Genomic DNA, 19,992 nt, shown 5'->3' on the forward strand with positions numbered 1-19,992 from the left:
TTTATGGTTACCCGACAGACCCTAATTTTTTACCCCCGACCCTAATTTTTTTTCCCACTTTTCTGCGAAAATGAATTAAAAGTTGGGATTTCGATCTCAGAATCTGGTTCAGGCCATTATTTTAGAGTGAAAGACACTAAAAAAACAAAATCCTCCCGGCCTTACTACCCTATGTTTTTTTGCCAATGTATACCCCTAAAAAGACTTTTTTTTTTGGCCTACCGATTTGCTGATTCTTTTTTTCATACCTTTAATACCTTAAAGAATGGCGTGGAAACCTTATAATCGTGACACCACAATAGCAGAAATATGTATATGTTTCTGACAATAGTGATATTGACATTGTGTGTCAATTTGGAAAAAATGTACCTTGAAAATCAATAGAATCAAAATTATGCTAAAATATTAGTAGATATATGTTTTATCAAATATATGAAAAAATAATTACAAGCAATTTGATCAGGTTAAGAAAAAAAATTGTTTGCAATTTTTTGTGAGAAGTGAAGTTTTCAAACATTACCTCTGTGATATATATTTAAAAATAGCAGAGATTTAGATAGTATATCTAGATCATGTGTCCCTGAAAAAAAATTTTGCCTGAATATATTTGATATATCAATAAAAAAAAATCTGGTTTAAATATATGAAAAAAAAAGAAATTGTTTGAAAATTAATCTATATATAGGACTGTACTGTTTCATTGTTTTGTTTGCAATAAAGTTTATTCATTTTATTTTACTTGTTCAATATGACGCGAGTTGTCGCCCTTGTTTAACTCTTCATTTGAGGCAGCAGTGAGACAGGAAAAGAGTGTAAAGAAAATACACGAAGTTTGGAAACTTGCAAAAAGTATTCTACAGGTAATATTGGGTAATCGTGTACATGAAGGTATTCATTCAAAAGCCTATTCGGTAAAATAACTTGCAAATTAAAACAATGTAATAAATCGCAGCAAGCTTATTGATTATTTAAACAACTGACTATGTTTTTCATTTTTGAAAATGGCGCTGTGTTTGCATGTGGCCAGGTAGTAAAAATACTAGATCTAGAGTGTCGAAATATTATCTAACATGTGGACATACGAGCAGGTTTGGGTATTTTCCACGAAAAGGGTTTTATACTCAAATGAAAGCATTGACATGCAAATACGTCGAGGTGATCAGGTCAGGTTTTGAACTACAATGACTAGGGACGAAATGTCTTGGCAGTTACCATATAAGTGCATATATATCAGGTTGGGTACATGTAAATATATTGCTATTATATCGATATATAGCTATAATAGCTATTTATAGCTATACAAAACTAGCGAAAAACAACGTTTCTGGAGATAAAAATGCTTTTGCTCAAAACCGACTCCTGAAATTTGAACACTATGCAACCACTTTTCGTTCGAAATAATAGAGCAATAATTAACTTAATTAGCTTAATTATACCTCATCAAAACTGCTATCATTGTGTTTGAATGATCGTTATAAACAACCACTGCATGTTTCAGAGTCGGTTTTGAGCGGAAGCATTTTTTTCTTCAAAAATGTTGTTTACCGTCAGTTTTGTATAGCTATAAATAGCTATATATCGCTATAATAGCAATAAATTTACATGTGCCCCACCTGTAGATACATGAATGTACTGGTCTGGAGAAATTAGATGTCAGTGAAATAATAAGTACCAAAGGCTTACAATTTGTGTTATTAATGAAAATTTGTAAGATACTCATGCAGGGAATAAAAGATAGAAAACTGACTAAGGATCCTGAAATTACCTACACTAAAACAACACAGAAGACTTACTGGGATACCAGCAGTAATCATGACAGATTCTACTGCGCGTCCATAATTCTGAAGCTGCTGACGAATACTTCATGATGGTGTTGTTTTGTTTATGTGGAAATAATGTATTTCATGAGATGCAAACAATTAAATTTTTCAAAAATAATAACTACTGTTTGAATTCCTTCACGACTACTGGAAGGGTCCCAGTAGAGGAGACATGATTGATCCAAGTATATAAATTAACACATGGAGGATATGATAGAGACGTTGCAGAGGGATTTTTAATTCAAAGTAATGACAAAAGAACTAGTGGCCACTCTATGACACCATAAGAAAGAAAATATTCCTTCAATGATCATAAATCACTGCAATTGTCTTCCTGAAGCTGTGGTTATGTCACCGAACAATTTAAACATTTAAACCCCGCTTATATAAACATTGGGGATAACCCAAATGTTTTTTTACCACATGCACGAGATAAATAATAATGAACATATTCATAGTCGTGACATGTAATTTTTTAATGCGATCTGGATATATATATAGGCATTCTACTATGCCTGCATCCAGTATTATTAAGATCTGGATGCCTGCCAGTACATATGAGGCAAGGATTTAAGTGTTCTGAGAAAGAAATGCCCTTAATTATAACCTAAATAATATACATGATTATATGTAACTCATTGCTCAAATTCTTCAATCCTAGCATTAACCCTATCATAATGTATAGTAGCCTACTAGGCCAAATTCACTTTAGGCTTCTTATGGTGTAAACTTAAGATCAGTTCTAGATCTAAAGATATAAATTAAAGGAGCCTGCAAAACACTTGTCAGACCATGGCCAGCAAAGAAATAGACTAGCTTATATATATATAGGACTATATACGCTAAATCGTATTTGATGGTAAATAAATTTAATTAGTTGCTTTTTTAGTTTCTTTGTCTGAGTATCTTATTTATCAACATTTGTAACAGCTTGCCACCAACCATATCCTCTAATACGTATACCTGATTGAGCTTGTCACTGATAATCGACCCATTCCAATTTCGTTAGATTCTTTCCTCTTTTCTCTAAATAATAAGTCTTCACCCCCGAAGACACAAAAACACACAACTAATCTAATTGCCCTATCCACTGATGATGAACTACCTGCGAGCTTGTCTACAATAATTGACCCAGTCCAATTCCGCTTAACATGACATATTAATCTTCAACTAGATGAATGTAGTCATTATCACATAGATTTGAATGTTACAAACTACAATCCACTGTGTATTAATCAACGATCTATCAGCTAGATCAGTAGAACTGAATAACAATTTCCTATTTTGCTTCTGTGCATTCTATTTGCATTTACATGTAGTCTAAACCTGAGAACGGGTCCAGGGCCATGCTAGGTACATAGTACTTATGACTACTTGAAACAAAATTATAATGAATTTTTCGCTATTTATTTTAATTTCTTACAGAAAATGCCTGATACCCAGTTGTTATAGAAGTAAGGATGGACAAAGAACACAAGGAAATTTTACGAACAAGTCGAGTCGACCTGGTGGATAACATTAATATAGATGATGGTTTGATAACCCAACTTCTCTCACGAAAGATAATCTCTAAACGAGTCGGCAACTCAATACAGGTGAGTTAAATCTTTTCCAGGTAAGTCATGTTAAATATGAAATTAATACAAAAGACAGCTTTATTCCCTACATTTGCCACTGAATGAATAGCTTATGAAGTAAAGAAGCAGATTCATAGTTTATGTTCAGTTTAAATTAACATTTGTTATTTGTTGACATAAGGCCAAAGTCTCAAGAACATCTGTAACACAATACTGTAAACTAACTTTATTTCCTGGCTGTTCAATTTTGCGGCTTCCATTTAAAAACAAGTTGGCAAAGATTAATATTTGCGGATTTAACCATTGAATGACAATACCTACCAATATAGATGACTTGGATATTAATTCACAGAGAATTTACTTGGATCGGGAAATTCGTGAAAGTAAATCGCAAGCGAATGAACGTTGGTTTACAGTATATCTGAGACCTAGCTCTGTCTGATTAAGTGCTAATTAAAGGTTATATATAGGGAGCTAGCTAATATTGTTATAGCTAACAACATACAAATCTAGCTTTTTTCTGTCAAATTTCATTGTGTGTTTATAATAATAACATGTATGATTTACATGACGGAAGGGTTGGTGTTTTAGTAGGAAGTAGGTTTATTATGATGAATATTATACTAATTAAGTTATAACATCTTTTATTAATCAGGGATTCAGGACTAGGCAATCCTTGATGCTCCAGAGCTTACTATTCACTGTCATTATATCCACCCATGGACTCATAGCAAAACTGAAAGTATTTCATGTGAAAAAATCTGCCCAATCACAGACATACAGAGACTTACTTTGAAGATTGCAGGGTGACACATAACTTAATTTAAAGCTATGCAATGTACTTGTGATCATTAAACTTTTTTTTTGATGTACAGAGGATTCCGCTTCTTTGAACTTGTACATCAGACCTTCAGTTTTGCTATAATATAGTTCAGGGATTTACACTGTTGAACTGCGAAAGCAATAGTAACCTCTGAAATATTGAGGATGGCAATATTGACTGTAGTCTTATAATTTCAATAATCAATTATGTTGACTTGGCTGATTTCAGGCGTGTTCCACACCAGAAGCAAGAACTGAGAAACTCCTAGATGTACTGAATGGACCAAATGCATTCCAAGGCTTTTGTGATGCTCTCGCAGCTACAGAACAGGAATATATTGTAGACCTGTACTTAAAACCTAAAACAGATGAAAAGAAAGATGAAAAGTCTCAAGTTCCCGAGGCAAAGCCTACCCAGGAAACAGAGGCAACTCTGCAGAAACCAGACAAAGTTCCAGAGAACAACCAGTTACCAGAGCTGACGAAAAATTCTGAAAATGACTCTAGAGTGCTTGAAATAGCTGGTCCATCAGGTGCTGCTGTTCTAGCCCCTAGCAGGTCTCAGTTTCAGTATACTGCTGTCATGCAGGAACGTGTACCTGACAGATTTAGTAATCTGCCTAAGTCTTATGCTGAAGACCACTATGGGTACGGTGCAGAATCAGAAAACCGACTTCGTAAGGATCCTGAATGGACTGGCTACGGCTCCCCAACAAAGACATGGAGCACAATGCAAGAAAAAAACAGGTTTCAAAATTATCCTTTTATGGTGCCTCCTCAAAAAGGGATGATGGATAAACCAGAGTACATAGACCGAGAACATGAGGAATATTTAAGTAGCAGAATCAGGTCTAAACATTATGTGACAAAGGACTCCATTTATACTATCCCAAACATGACTCCCAGAGAGGTATTCGTGACCCACCAAGAGGCAGAGTTCATAGGTCAGAGGTCATCACCTCATGAGGATTATGTACGACTACGGCAAGGTGATAGAGAAATGTTATCTCGTACAGATAGCCTAGGTATGAGTGTGTTAATAGTAATATCAGTCATCTAAGTTACGGTAATTTAATCTTGCTGTAACAAGCATTTGCCTAGGCTTAGAAATTGTGTTATCAACCAATAATGTAGAAAATGGCGTTGCCGTTTATATTGCACATTTGGTTGATTGATACAGCAGCGTAATGATTTGTAAAAGAAAAAATTCCATGAATAAAAGTGGAATTACAGGTAAAAAGATTAAATTTTACAAATTTTAAACTTTAATATATTTTTATGTTATGGAGATATAACACAAAAACATCTGTGTTAACTGTAAATAAACTACAAAATGGTTTATGATGAAAGTACACTTAGATTTTTGTGTTCTATCTCTATAATGTTTTTGTGTTACTTTCCATTAGTATTTATTATCAGTGACTGAGTAAATGCGCTTGAAATTCTCAGCCCTTATAGTCTATAGCTATATTGTTGAATAATGTGCTTATGTAATCTGACTGGTTAACTGGTTGGACAAGTACATTCTGTGTACATTGTACATAACATCAATTCCAAAACCTTAAATAAGGTATACTTTTCGATATACTTTTCTGTCATTGTGTTATAGATGGTATGATCAAGCGACCATTTAACTCAAATCAGGACCCCCACGACCACCCAGGTAAGTGAGGATTGAAACTAATGCTGTCTTAGCCTTAGAATAGTCTTGAATTAATGTGGGTATTAAGGAAAAATACACTTATCATGAGAATACTTCTGAAAAGATTCGGTAAGTAATCTAATTAAAATTACACTTTTAATTCTGCTCCACTACAATTCTCTACGTTACACTCCAATACAACGTCTAACAAGTCCCCGTTTAGGGTCACCTCAGCATGACCTCTATGGTTAGCCAATCAGAATGTCGCCTATGAAATCATTATTATGGCTGATTCTCTTGGATGTTTAAATGGCTACTAGCTATACATAGTCCTGAGACGTTCCGATTCTAGGCCAAAGGTCATCCTGGGGTGACCCCAAACAGGGAGTTGTTAGATCTTGTGTCAGAGAGTAACTTAGAGTATTGTAGTGGAGCGGAATAACAAGCCCAATTTTAATTAGATTCATAAGATAAGTTATAAGCTGAAAATTTGTGCATGTACTCTTTAATTTTGTTCTTGGATGCTCATATTCCTTATGCAAAATTCAATTGAAAAAATATATAAAGCAAAAAAATTGTATTATGTTATATGTTGTATTATCTTATTATGATTAAGGTAATTAAAGTTGTAACATTTTTTATAAGTCTTTAAGCACTATAATATATGTTCAGGTGTTCTATAAAGGTATGTCAAACCTTAAAACGTAGCAAATATTTAACATAAATTCTGGCATGGTATTGACCATTTACCTCATAACAGGTGCCAAGCGACTGCGGACAGAAGAAACAGTGATTTTACCTGCACGAGATGGATCAGGAGGTTCTATCTGTGTACGAGATGCGTCCTACGATTCCCGAGGAATTTACAAACCGTCACCAGAGATCTACATGGTAGACCCTTATAACCAGCGTAATGCCCCACGGGTCCCTCCTATCCAGTCCATCGGCGAGTTTGATGACCCTGACATTGACCTCACCGATGGACCAGTGTCTGTTAACGTAGCACTTTGTCAGCGACAGTTTTATCTGAGTCATTTAAAAAAACAGTTGTAGGTTTGTATTCTATTTTTCCACATGTTTGTTAAACTCTGTTAGATAGTAAATCTAGGTTCATGTCATGTCATTTTTAAGCATCAGCAAGATGAAAAAATATGTTAAAATCTTAAGAATAATTTCTTTTTGTCGTATCACATTGTAGCACAATATTAAAGATGAAACATTTTCTAAATACTGTTTGAGTTCAAATTTTTAGGAGAAATAATTTTCAGCAATTATAAGGCTAGCTAAGGATTTACACAATTAATTTTGCAAAATTTATTTAAATTATTACTAAAAGTATACTCCTTCACATGTAAACTATTTTGCTGCACCATTTAAAGTTTTATGCTTAAGCTGTTAAAATCTGATTATTTGTGAAATTTTGTATGTGGTATAACCGGGCAATACAGGATGTTTACATTAGGTATTTGTCATGATGCCACATAGTTTTTCCTAGGTTGTGACAGTACTGACGTTTGGAACTGTAAAACATTATTGTGAATTGGTTTCAGTCGTATGCCATGCGAAGGATTCCACGCGGCCAAGCTCTGATTATCAATGTTAACGAGGTGGAAGGAAAATTGCCACGGCGGGGGACTAACATTGATAGAGATAATCTTCATAATCTGCTCACCCAGCTCCATTTTAGTGTCACCGTATACAACGACTCAGACAAACTCACCGCAGATGTATGTACATTAACTATGTACTTCTCACTGAAAGTATTTATCATTGATATTAAAATTGAGTCTTATTTTTCTCATATAATGTTACATGTTGATGTTAAAAAGCCCAGATGATTCAGTATTTCAAGATGGAGCAATCACAAACATGACAAAAAAGAAATTACTCAGTGTTTTGCCTCTTATAATGCATCAATTTCCTGATTTCTGAGATATAGTCAAATTTGTATTATGACATCACACACCAGAAAAGAATGAAGAGAAAATTTCTGTTGAAGCTTAAAGCATATTCAAGGAAAAGGCAATTCAGAAATTATTCTAATGATAAAAAGTTTAAGCAAATATAATTTGTTAAGTGCAAGTATTATTTGCTAGAATTGTAAAACCTGTTAGTACCGTAAATAAAAACATGGTGATATACTATGTTTCAAAAGGTTAACAGGCATATTTAATAACAACATTGTGAAGTATTAAAACATGCAAATTGCGAAATTTAGCATTCAGAAATTAAATATATCCACATTTATAGTATTGATATATTCCATTTCCCAGGACATAGGTAAGAAGCTGCAGCAGTTTGCGTCCTTAGAAGATCACGTCCAGGCCGACTGTTGTGTGGTATGCCTGCTCAGTCACGGCGAGGAAGGTTACATGTTTGGAACCGATGGAAAAAAACTCAAACTTGATGACATATTCTCTCTGTTTGACAACAACAGCTGTAAAAGTCTCATCGGCAAGCCCAAGATTTTCTTTATCCAGGCTTGTAGAGGTGGTAAGTTTAATATATTGGATTAAGGTTGGAACAGGTTGTAACCATTTCACTGAAGAACATTTTCATGAGTGTGTATTTTGTTAACCCCAAACTCTTGCTCAGAGATAAATGGTAATATTTTGTTTCAAGTTTTAAATCAGAGAAAAAAATTACCAGGATTTAAACGATCAACAAACTATTAACAGAGATTTGTTTTCTGGAGTTGTGAGTTGGTTCGTCTGGAATATTTGTGAGTCGGTTTGTCTGGAATATTTGTGAGTCGGTTTGTCTGGAATATTTGTGAGTTGGTTTGTCTGGAATATTTGTGAGTCGGTTTGTCTGGAATATTTGTGAGTTGGTTTGTCTGGAATATTTGTGAGTTGGTTTGTCTGGAATATTTGTGAGTCGGTTTGTCTGGAATATTTGTTAGTTGGATCATCTGGAATATTTGTGAGGCGGTTTGTCTGGATTATTTGTGAGTCGGTTTGTCTGGAATATTTGTGAGTTTGTTTGTCTTGAATATTTGTGAGTCGGTTTGTCTGGAATATTTGTGAGTCGGTTTGTCTGGAATATTTGTGAGTCGGTTTGTCTGGAATATTTGTGAGTTGGTTTGTCTGGAATATTTGTGAGTTGGTTTGTCTGGAATATTTGTGAGTCGGTTTGTCTGGAATATTTGTGAGTTGGTTTGTCTGGAATATTTGTGAGTTGGTTTGTCTAGTCGGTTTGTCTGGAATATTTGTGAGTCGGTTTGTCTGGAATATTTGTGAGTTGGTTTGTCTGGAATATTTGTGAGTCAGTTTGTCTAAAATATATGCGAGTTGGTTTGTCTTGAATGTTTGTGAGTTGGTTTGTCTGGAATATTTGTGAGTCGGTTTGTCTTGAATGTTTGTGAGTCGGTTTGTCTGGAATATTTGTGAGTTGGTTTGTGAAACTTGTGAAACTGATATATCTTCTTTCATGACACACTATGCACAGTTGATGTATTTTGATTACTAATTTAGATGATTGATTTATTTGTTAATTAACAGGTGCATTAGATGAAGGTGTGGCCTGGAAGCAAGCTGATGAGATTGATGGCTCCCATCCCAGCATGAGACAACTTCCCACGATGTCGGACATGTTGATCTGTTATCCAACACAGTCAGGTATTAAACTGAAGAATTATAGATTTTAAAATAATCAGTTTGTTGTCTGTAACAGATATGACAAATTCAGTAACAGACCTGGCTCTAATTTCTCGAAACAAAACAGCAAACTTACCGGGCACAGTCAAAGCTCCTTATACAAGTTATATGAACAAAATGGACAAAAGTTTGTTTCGAGAAACCGGGACAATAATCTCCTTTTTTATATACCAGTAGATGTGTGTTCTTATGGCACCTTTGAGTTGTCAAATCAGTCTCCTTTCTATTTCTCCTCTTTTGACAATGTTTTAAAGTCTTTGACAGTGCCTGTAAGGTCACATGTTTTGACAATGTTTTAAAAGTCTTTGACAGTGCCTGTAAGGTCACACGTTTTGACAATGTTTTAAAGTCTTTGACAGTGCCTAAGCAGTGCCTGTAAGGTCACATGTTCACAACACCATCAAAAGCTTAATGAGACGTTGTATCCTACAGACATCACAAACTTTATTTTCAAACTAAAGATTGATCTTGATGGTTATTTCGTTTTCTTTTCTTCTAAAGTCTGCTCTATTATTTTGGCTTCATGTTCATAATTTACTGTCAAAAATTATAAAATGTTCCAGAGTATGGTATCAATTGAAATAAAGAAAAAAAAGAAATAACCAATTTCATGTAATATTGCGAAAGGAATTGATGTGAATTTGAGCAAGTTGCCATTTTTGATACCAGACTAATAAAAGTAGCTAAGAAATGTGTTATTTTTTTGTCGGAGCTAAAGTTGTTAAATGCATTATTTTAACTGTTGCAAGTGCTGACAATATATATATATATATGATAAGAAAATTGATGGTTTTCATTTTCATATGATAGAAATTTGTTTAACAATTATCTTTGAAGACTTGTTAAAAATAATTACTAAATATGGGTTATGTGCTGACAGGTTACTATGCATGGAGGAACCGAGAACGTGGGAGTTGGTATATTGAAGCCTTAGTGCAAGTTCTGATGAAGTATGCCAAAAACGAGGACATGTGTACCATGCTGAATAGGGTAGGTATCACACTACGTACTTCTACACGTGTATGAGTCCTTATTCCACCTGATTACATGCCACACGATGTAATGTTTCAAGTGTTTCAACTTGTTATCCTCTACGGTAACATTTTTGAAGGAATTAAAGATATGCCTGTGTCATGGATGTGTTAGAAATTAGTGAGACATGTGATATACTATTAGTACAGGTATAAAAGTGTCTTTTTCTTTTCTTAATAAACTGTTAAAAACACTTTTAAGATTCCTGAAGTGGCTATTATACTAAAATGTCTGCTCCACCCTATTTGCTCCTGGTTTGATGGTACCACCTATAGATTAACAGACATTGAGTTAACAGGATGAAAATCCAACAACTTATAGATGGAATTTGCATCTGAGTGAATTCCTGATAAAGATTGTTAAATTGCAAATGATTCTCAGCTTGCTGCTTAGCTCATTATTGTTTTGCCTACATGAGAAACAAAGGCATGCCTCACTAATATTTCTTTATCTACAAAATTAATATTTATACAGGTGAACCAATTGGTATCAAGAAAGATCTCACGCTGCCCACAGATTGAAATGGATCAAATGTCGCAGATGTCAGAATACAAAAGTACGCTGAGGAAACCTCACCTCTTCTTCTTCCCTGGCATCGGATCAGTGTAACCTTTGACCTTGGTCGAAAGTTTACGAAGACGCAACGTCTGAACGGGAATTACGTCAACAGAAATTTCTTCCAATTGTTTTTAAACTGTGATTAGAGATGAACTATTATATGATTAGAGTTTATAAATTCTTAATGATTTCATAGTCCCATTTGTCAAAAACAAGATTCATGTTAAGTTTGAAATGTATATTAAAACTTGGACTTTCTTTTATTTTTATTTTGAAATGATGTGAAAGTCCCATAGTCATGTTAATGCTCCATATTGTAAAATAAGATGTGAGAAGGGTTTATGGAAAGCATGTGTGGTACATGTGGTTCCATCAAACCAAGTGATAAACAATTATTATCATTCAAAATATGTCATCTTATATCATATGTTGTAATAAGTGCACTGCTAATGTTGATCCTGGAGGCTCTTTTTGCCTCTGACACATGGTTTCCATTTATATTTAAAGATTGATCAGAAGAATAATTTCTTGAAAAGTGCTGGAGGGATTATTATCTAAGTGAAATCCATGTTGAATTTGAGACTAATTAGAAAATACAAATTGCCAATGTGTAACTCTTATATTTTGATATATCAAGGATATGAAAGATTCTAATTTCAGTTAATCTGGTTGTAATTATAAACTTAAATGTTTATGAAAATACATTTGATTATCTAATATTATTGCTTCAATTTTGATAGACTAATGATAATTAAGACATGTTTGTCCCAAATTTTAAGTTTCATATTGGGGCATTTATGTCTTACAATTATTACTGCGTTTTTGTAGTTATATCAAAAGCAACATTTACATGTTGTATTGGAATTGAAAGTTTTTAAGGAAAGATAACTAGATATTTTGTATTGTTTGCTTGTTTAAGAATTAACTGTCAAAAATACCTAGGGTATGAAATTTGTTATAATGTTATATTTGTTTCCTTAGAAACTAGATTCATTGTATCATGTTAATTAGATTATCATTAATTATAAGAATTTCATTAAAGTGTAAATAATTGTTAGATCTATTACTTTAGAGATTTATATAACAAAAAACATAGAATTACTAAATTTTATATCAATATATGATAGAGGTGTAACAGTACATCTGACTAGTGATATTGCCTTTCCACTTGATCAATCGACGATAAATTCTATAAGTCGATAATCACTGATAGTATGCCAAGCTTTCGATAGTTTCAATAATTTAGATATTTTTCTATGTTATGGACTAAAATGTAGTACAGGTGTGATACAATATGAGTTATCATATACTGTCACTTTCCTTATGTAATTCGATCAAAAACAAACACTGATAAATAACTCTGTAACCTGTTGATGCTAGAATGTAAAGGGGAGTAACTCTAAACCAAAACTGCATTTAGCAATAGACAGTATGGTGACAAAATTTTATCTTCCCAAATTCATAATTCATACAATTCAGAATGCAATACTGTGCAAATTAATTTCCATTGCAATTAAAGTCTGCAATAGTTAAATTATCTTGAATATTATTTTTCTCGACAGCAGTAGTATTGAAATAGTAAAAAATGTAGGCAATAGTCATCCCTAGTATAGTATATTCAAAGTGTATTTGGTAGTTATATGTGTTCTTACCTACATAGGGATTTTATTTATCTTCGTCTTAGGACAATAAATACCCATATTGTGTTCAATTGTGTATCAATAACAAGAAAGAAATTAAAATGCTCAAAAAAGGAAATATGCAATCATGTGTTCAAATATATGTATAAAAAAGTCAAAAGAATTCAAATGCTAACAGAATCTTTTTGTAAAACTGCTGAAAATTTTTTCATGGAGAATTTATTGTCTTCAGTATAAAAGTGTTTTGATAATTGAAATAGTATTTTTTATTCTTTATAAACGAATACATAGTAAATCTATATCTATTTGTCTGCTTTTTGTCTTACATCTAAATGAATGTGATTGTTGCAGATACTGTCTCTAAGTTTGTAATCTGTGAACATCAATTAATCATCACTCGTTTTATTTGATGAATGATGAATGTTTGTGCTAAGGGCTTTTCCAGTAAAAAAAATCTACCTGTCCCCAGCTGTCCAGAATTTTTTTTACTTATATCCATGGTGGCATTCTAAGAATTAATACTTCTATGCTTGGTTGATGTCAGTAAAAAAACACTCCTATCCATGATCCTATATTTCTGTTCAACTTAAAATTTGCTTCTGTCCATTTCTCAAAAAAAAGGAAATTGTTGTGACCATAATGGTATCGATCCAAGGAACATGAAACAAGTCTGTTTCCCTAGTTGATACAAACCTTCCAGTCTTGTATTAATACATATTAAAGTTGTATTTCTTGTAATTTTCACCATCACAAACTGTCGTAAAACATACAATGTTTGAATATGGATGGTAATATATGATGGTTCAGATCCATAAAAGCACCAATATACTATTGACATAGCGGTAAATACCGCATGAAATATCACACATTTTGAAAGAACCGCCACAGTCAATGTCATGTTTCAAATTTTCGGGTAATATCGGAGAATCGAGTTGCATCACATGACCGCTATCAGCAATACCAATATAGATCGGAACTTCCTGAGCCGTGTCACGTGGTCAATATCGGCAATACCCATACAGATCGGAATAGATCGGACCAGTTCGGAGACTTCCGAGCTATTTTAAACGTGTACACGTTTAAAATCATATTTTAATTTAATTGTTTAATAACTTTGCGAATACGAACTTTACAAAAATCGGTAAATATCGGAAGTTTAAAACTTAGAGAGGCAGAGAAAAATATGTAGAACACCTTAAATACTTTTTCTATGCCAAAAATACAACAAGTCACAGACCATACAACTTTAGGTATAGATTGTAATCACATAATAGAGTTTGGAATAGTGTTTATACATGTCAAAGGAACTAAACAGTGTGATGTGTTGAATGTGGAAATAGGTTGATGTGTCGATGAAGAGGACATGCTTTGACTTTGAATTACAAGATAAAGGAAATTCAAATAATTTTTTAGACCAAACATAACTTCCAAAGTATCTGCTATTCATTTTCCGGTTGTAGGTATGACACAAGTGTAACTTATTGTAGGAAAATGTTAAAAATGTAACTCTTTCCTGTGACAAATTCTGAATGAAGTGAATACATATCTACATGTACTTCAGAAAACCAATTATTATAAAAAGAATCTTAAATTCTTTAATCAATTTCTATTCCAATTTCACTACAATGTTTCTTGTGATTTCTCTGCAAGTACAAATGCGTCTACTGTTTTTAAAATTACTTCTATAGGTAAATATGTGCTTCTAGAGGTGGTTCAAATGTAAAAATGCTTCTACCCCTGGTACCACATCAAATTAAATTGCTTGGTCCGTCCCCCTAAAAAAGCTTGGGTTATGGAGTGGGGTAAATTTTTTACTGGAACAGCCCTAAAAGTTCAGTGTGCTAACATGATTGATATTTAACGATTTTGTTTATACACAGAATCACAAGCTGAGAGCTAATCTTATATTATGGAGTTTACTTATCTAGAAGAAATGTGATCCAGTATTTGTGTTAAAAATATAACTATAGCTAAAGTAATACTGTTGAATCTCAAAAGCTTGTATAACATCAAGTGAAAGCTCTTTTGACTATAAACTCTAGAAAAAGTTTTAATACTGTCCACATTTTACTTTTACATTTTGAGGTTCTATTGTACATTAGAGTGATACTATTTTAGTGATGAAGAGAGATGTACCACGAGTATAAATGTACACATTTTGTAAAGTTAGGTTTCTGCCATTCCAGCTGTGTTCAGATCACAAATGCTTTTGTTAAAACATTTTTAAATATATGTCTTTACAATATGTTTTATAGATTTTTTTTTCATTGTGTTCATTGTTTTAACCCTGATATGGTTAAGGCTGGGCCCTTTGTGTTCAAATATATATTTTACCTAGTTTATATTGGATGTTGATCAGAGAGTGTATCTGTATATGTTAATTAATACAATTCTGTGAATAGAATTAATTGGCGCAATTAAATTTTAGGGCAAAATTGATTTTCGCCTTTCGTCCGTGGTCCGTCATTTGTCCTTAAACAATGTTTGTTACTGCTATTTCTTGAAAAGTACTGCTCAAATTTTACATGCATAGTTCCCTTGGTCCCTAGGATAGGAAAAACAATATGGCTACCAGGCAACCATCTTGGATTTTGATAGTTAAATATTGTTATCGCTATTTCTCAGAAAGTAATTAAGGGATCATTCTCAAATTTTTTATGTAGGTTCCCCTGGGCCCGAGGAGTGTCATGCTGATTTTGAGAATAATCGGAAAAACAATATGGCAACCATGCAGCAATCTTGGATTTTGATAGTTAAAGTTTGTTATTTCTCAGAAAGTACTGAAGGGATCGTTCTCAAATTTTATATGTAGGTTCCCGAAGTACCCTTGTTGCGCATATTGGATTTTGGGACCGATTGGACAAGATGGCCACCAGGAAGCCATCTTGGATTTTGATAGTTAAAGTTTGTTACCTCTTTTTCTCAGAAAGAACTAAAGGGATCATTCTCAAATTTCATGTGTAGGTTCCCTTAGGGCCCTATATAAAGATGCGCATATTGCATTTTGGGACTGATCAGTCAACAAGATGGCCACCAGGCAGCCATCTTGGATTTTGATAGTTAAAGATTGTTACCGCTATATCCAGAAAGTACTGAAGCGATTTGTTTCAAATTGTTTATGTAGTCAAAGTTTGAAAAGCAGCGAAAGATCCCCCTTTCCATTGTCAGATATAGATTATTCTTCGATGGGTGTCGAGATTCCTCTGGGATCTCTTGTTAACAGGTTAGCTTAGTGATGAATTCACACATTCTTAGTAATTACTATATTAACAACGTACAGAAAATATAACTAGCATAATCATTAAACTGTCTGGCACGAAAAGCGTTGAAATTATGTCTCCTTAAAATTTTTACATATGCAGTGTGTAAACGATGACAAGATATATATGATATGGGGCAGTAGTAGCTATTTCAGTAAGTTCTACTATGGCCTTCTACCTCAGATTTAGTCCAACAAGAGGTTGCTTCCACCTGCTAGTTGTTGGTCTGTTACTTTTTCCTAGGACTTTCATTTATCGTCAAAAACATAGATGTCTTTATTTCAAATAATTATAGCTGCTGTTTATACATTTACCCATTGGGGAAAATAATAATACATCACAGCCACATTCAATAATTAATTTATTAATTATTTGGTAATCATTTATAATTTGATAACAAATATATGGTCATGATATAATCATCACATGAGGTCGGAGAATCACATTACAACTTGTAACGATTATGTTATGATCATGATGCTGTTGTCATGAAATAGATATCTGCCCAATTAGTTGCATGTACGACACATTGGACATCCAATGTCTTTTTACATAATCCTAGTTTCATATTAAAATGTTTCTCTAAACATTAGATAGATGTATGTTTAAGTAAGGTATTGTGTATCCAGAATTGATCTACGAAAGTATGTCTGCACTTTTTTTAACCCCCCCCCTCCACAAAGTTAAGGAGGGGTATACTGGAATTGGATTGTCCATCTGTCCATCCATCTGTTTGTCTGTATGTAGACACAACTTAGACTAGCAAACTCCTTCAAAACTACCCAACGGATTTTGATAAAATTTGGTACACATAACCCAGACATAAAAGGGAGTTGTTAGTAAACTATAAAGGGTTCTGCAATGTCCCCTATCAGTGGGGGTAATAGCCTGCACTCTGGCGACAGATCTAGTTATATTTTGTGTTTATCGTTTGTGTAGCTATTGTGGCGACTGAGAATTCTTCAGATCGCTAAGACATTCAAGATAACTTTTGTGTTAAAATTTTGATTTGCCAAAGTTTACAGTATACAAACAGGTATATCTAAGTTACAATGTTATAACTTTTTCACGTTTTGACCAACAGATTACCCCAGTATGGTGTATTGTTTGTAGATCACATGAATTTTACATTGGTAAAATGCAGGACTTGTCTAATGTTTTACAGTTACACTACAATCACCCTGGCCTCAATCTCAAGTGAGTGGTAGATTTGTTCTCACTTTCTATTCCTCTTTGGATAATACATACTTGATAATTTTTCATACACTAAATTGTGACTTTAACACCAATACAAGCCAGTACTGTTGTGACAAGCTATAATCAACAGAGTAGTCATGTGATGTTTGGTACCTTTGTCAGTATGCTTCAGTGAGATAGCACTATAAAATATGTGTTACACTGTTACAAGGGTACACCACACGAAGAATATACCACAGCCTCCCAAAACATACACACATATATATGACCTTAGCTGTTAATAGGAGGTTGATAAAAATCGACAAAGCAACATTCATTCCAGTGTATTCAATGGATATGTGTGCACTCATGTCATAAAATTGTGTAAAGAATTTTTGTACCTTCTGTCTACTCAGTACACCATTACAGGAGATTATGTGTCTTGATTCTATTACCACAGATTTTATTTAGATAGCATTGTGCTTAATTTGTGATAAGGATGATAATTTTATAATAAAAGAAAGCAATGATTGTTTGTGTCTTTCACTTTCATTTCATTAAATACAGTATTATGCCATTATATATACATAGTTGTCATGGTTTTGTCACCTGCTGTACAAATTATGTCATCCTATAGTGACTGATGTATCATGTCCTGATTAGGTCTGTGGTTGTGTAACAGCATCGAGGTAAGGTGTTGTGTGATACATGGATTAATAGTACATAAATAACAATGGTTATCAGTCCTTTTGGATATTTGGTATGTAGATGATCTCTTTACAAAGTCATGGACCGATGCTCTTTCAGGCAAAGGGTCAGAATGACCTATTATCATCATGCACCGTCCGTCATTGTGCGCCGGGCGTTAACTTTTCATTCCAATGACTTTTTTTTCAATAACCGAAAGGTCCAAGGTACTGATATTTGGCCTGTAGCATGCTGGGGTAAAAGGCTCCCAAGTTTGTTCATTCAAGGTCACAGGGGTCAAGAAGGCTAAAATCTTTAAATACCTTGTTGTGAATAACTAAGAGGCATAGAGACCTTAGATTGGGCCTATGGCATGCTGGGTTAAAGGGCTACCAAGCTTGTTCAAATGAAGGACCTTGACCTTCATTCAAGGTCACAGGGGTCAAATAGGCTAAAATCTATAAACAACTTCTTGTGAATAACTGAGAAGCACAGAGACCTGATATTGGGCCTGTGGCATGTTGGGATGAAGGGCTACTAAGTTTGTTCAAATGAACGACCTTGGCCTTCATTCAAGGTCACAGGGAACAATAGGCCATAGATTGTACCTTCATTCAAGGTCTCAATAATCAAATAGGCTGAAATTTTTTAAACAACTTCTTGTAAATAAATAAGAGGCCTAGATAACTGATATTGGACTTGTAGCATGGTGGGGATCAAGGGGCACCATGTTTATTAAAATGAATGACCTTGACCTACATTGAAGGTCTAATTCATCAAATATATCAGAGCCTTAAATTTTTCTATTAAAAGAGCTCTTTTGTATTGACTGAATTGTTTACTACTACGTTATTATTTGAGGATGTGCCAAGTCGGATGACTATTAAGGCCCAGGAGCATCTTGTTTCTTGATAATATATATATACGTATAACACTGCATCGATTAAATATCACCTGAAGATGGGGCAACCTTGAGAGCGCTAGCGACAGAAAAGTGACTTTTTTTGCATTGTTGATCTTTATTATGTTAAGATATACACGTATGTTTATTATACCATAACCTGTAAAATTGTTAATCTTTTCACAAAACATTGAAAATCCATAGTCATGAATTATATTTCCTTGGAATACAAGATCAATCAAATGTAGTCTCCTCTCCACGATACATTTTACCAGATCTTGTTAAGTTAAAACCATCATATCTTGACAGATGGGGTTATTCCCCTTCCAACTTGCTTATGATGTTTACATGCAAGATACTAATTATCTGGTAGAAACCAACATCCCTGACAAAAGGAGTTTTTTTTGTCACGCATCTAGCTTAGTTAAGATGTTTACAAAAAGTTCATAATTTAAACAATTCAATATGATGGTTCACTCACAAAATAGTCACTTCATTTCGATGATTTTAAATCAGCAACACAGCTATATTTTCTGCTCTTACTTGGATGGATGTCATGATACACATCTTCTAGGATCAATTGTCACTATTATATCTAAACTATTTGGTATGTCTTTATCTAACTGTAATTGGCATGCAGTATTTAAGGAGATATATAAGCTACATGCTTCAATATCACAGGATATTGGAAGATAATACCAAGCCAGTTTAAACAATGGATATTGGAAGATAATATCAAGCCAGTTTAAACACCGGGTATTGGAAGATAATATCAAGCCAGTTTAAACACCGGGTATTGGAAGATAATATCAAGTCAGTTTAAACAATGGATATTGGAAGATAATATCAAGCCAGATTAAACACCGGGTATTGGAAGATAATATCAAGTCAGTTTAAACACTGGGTATTGGAAGATAATATCAAGTCAGTTTAAACACAGGGTATTGGAAGATAATATTAAGCCAGTTTAAACACAGGATATTGGAAGATAATATCAAGTCGGTTTAAACACCGGGTATTGGAAGATAATATCATGTCAGTTTAAACACAGGGTATTGGAAGATAATATCAAGTCAGTTTAAACACCGGGTATTGGAAGATGATATCAAGTCAGTTTAAACACCGGGTATTGGAAGATAATATCAAGTCAGTTTAAACACAGGGTATTGGAAGATAATATCAAGTCAGTTTAAACACCGGGTATTGGAAGATAATATCAAG

The 19,992-nt window shown here is 33.7% G+C and overlaps 1 pseudogene; it reads left to right on the forward strand.

Annotated features, from left to right (window-relative positions):
- Window positions 1-791: 791 nt before the first annotated feature.
- LOC138319703 (uncharacterized) lies at window positions 792-17,714 on the forward strand (annotated as a pseudogene).
- Window positions 17,715-19,992: the final 2,278 nt, after the last annotated feature.

The sequence above is a fragment of the Argopecten irradians genome, chromosome 1 (assembly GCF_041381155.1).
Source record: "Argopecten irradians isolate NY chromosome 1, Ai_NY, whole genome shotgun sequence".
NCBI lineage: Eukaryota > Metazoa > Mollusca > Bivalvia > Pectinida > Pectinidae > Argopecten > Argopecten irradians.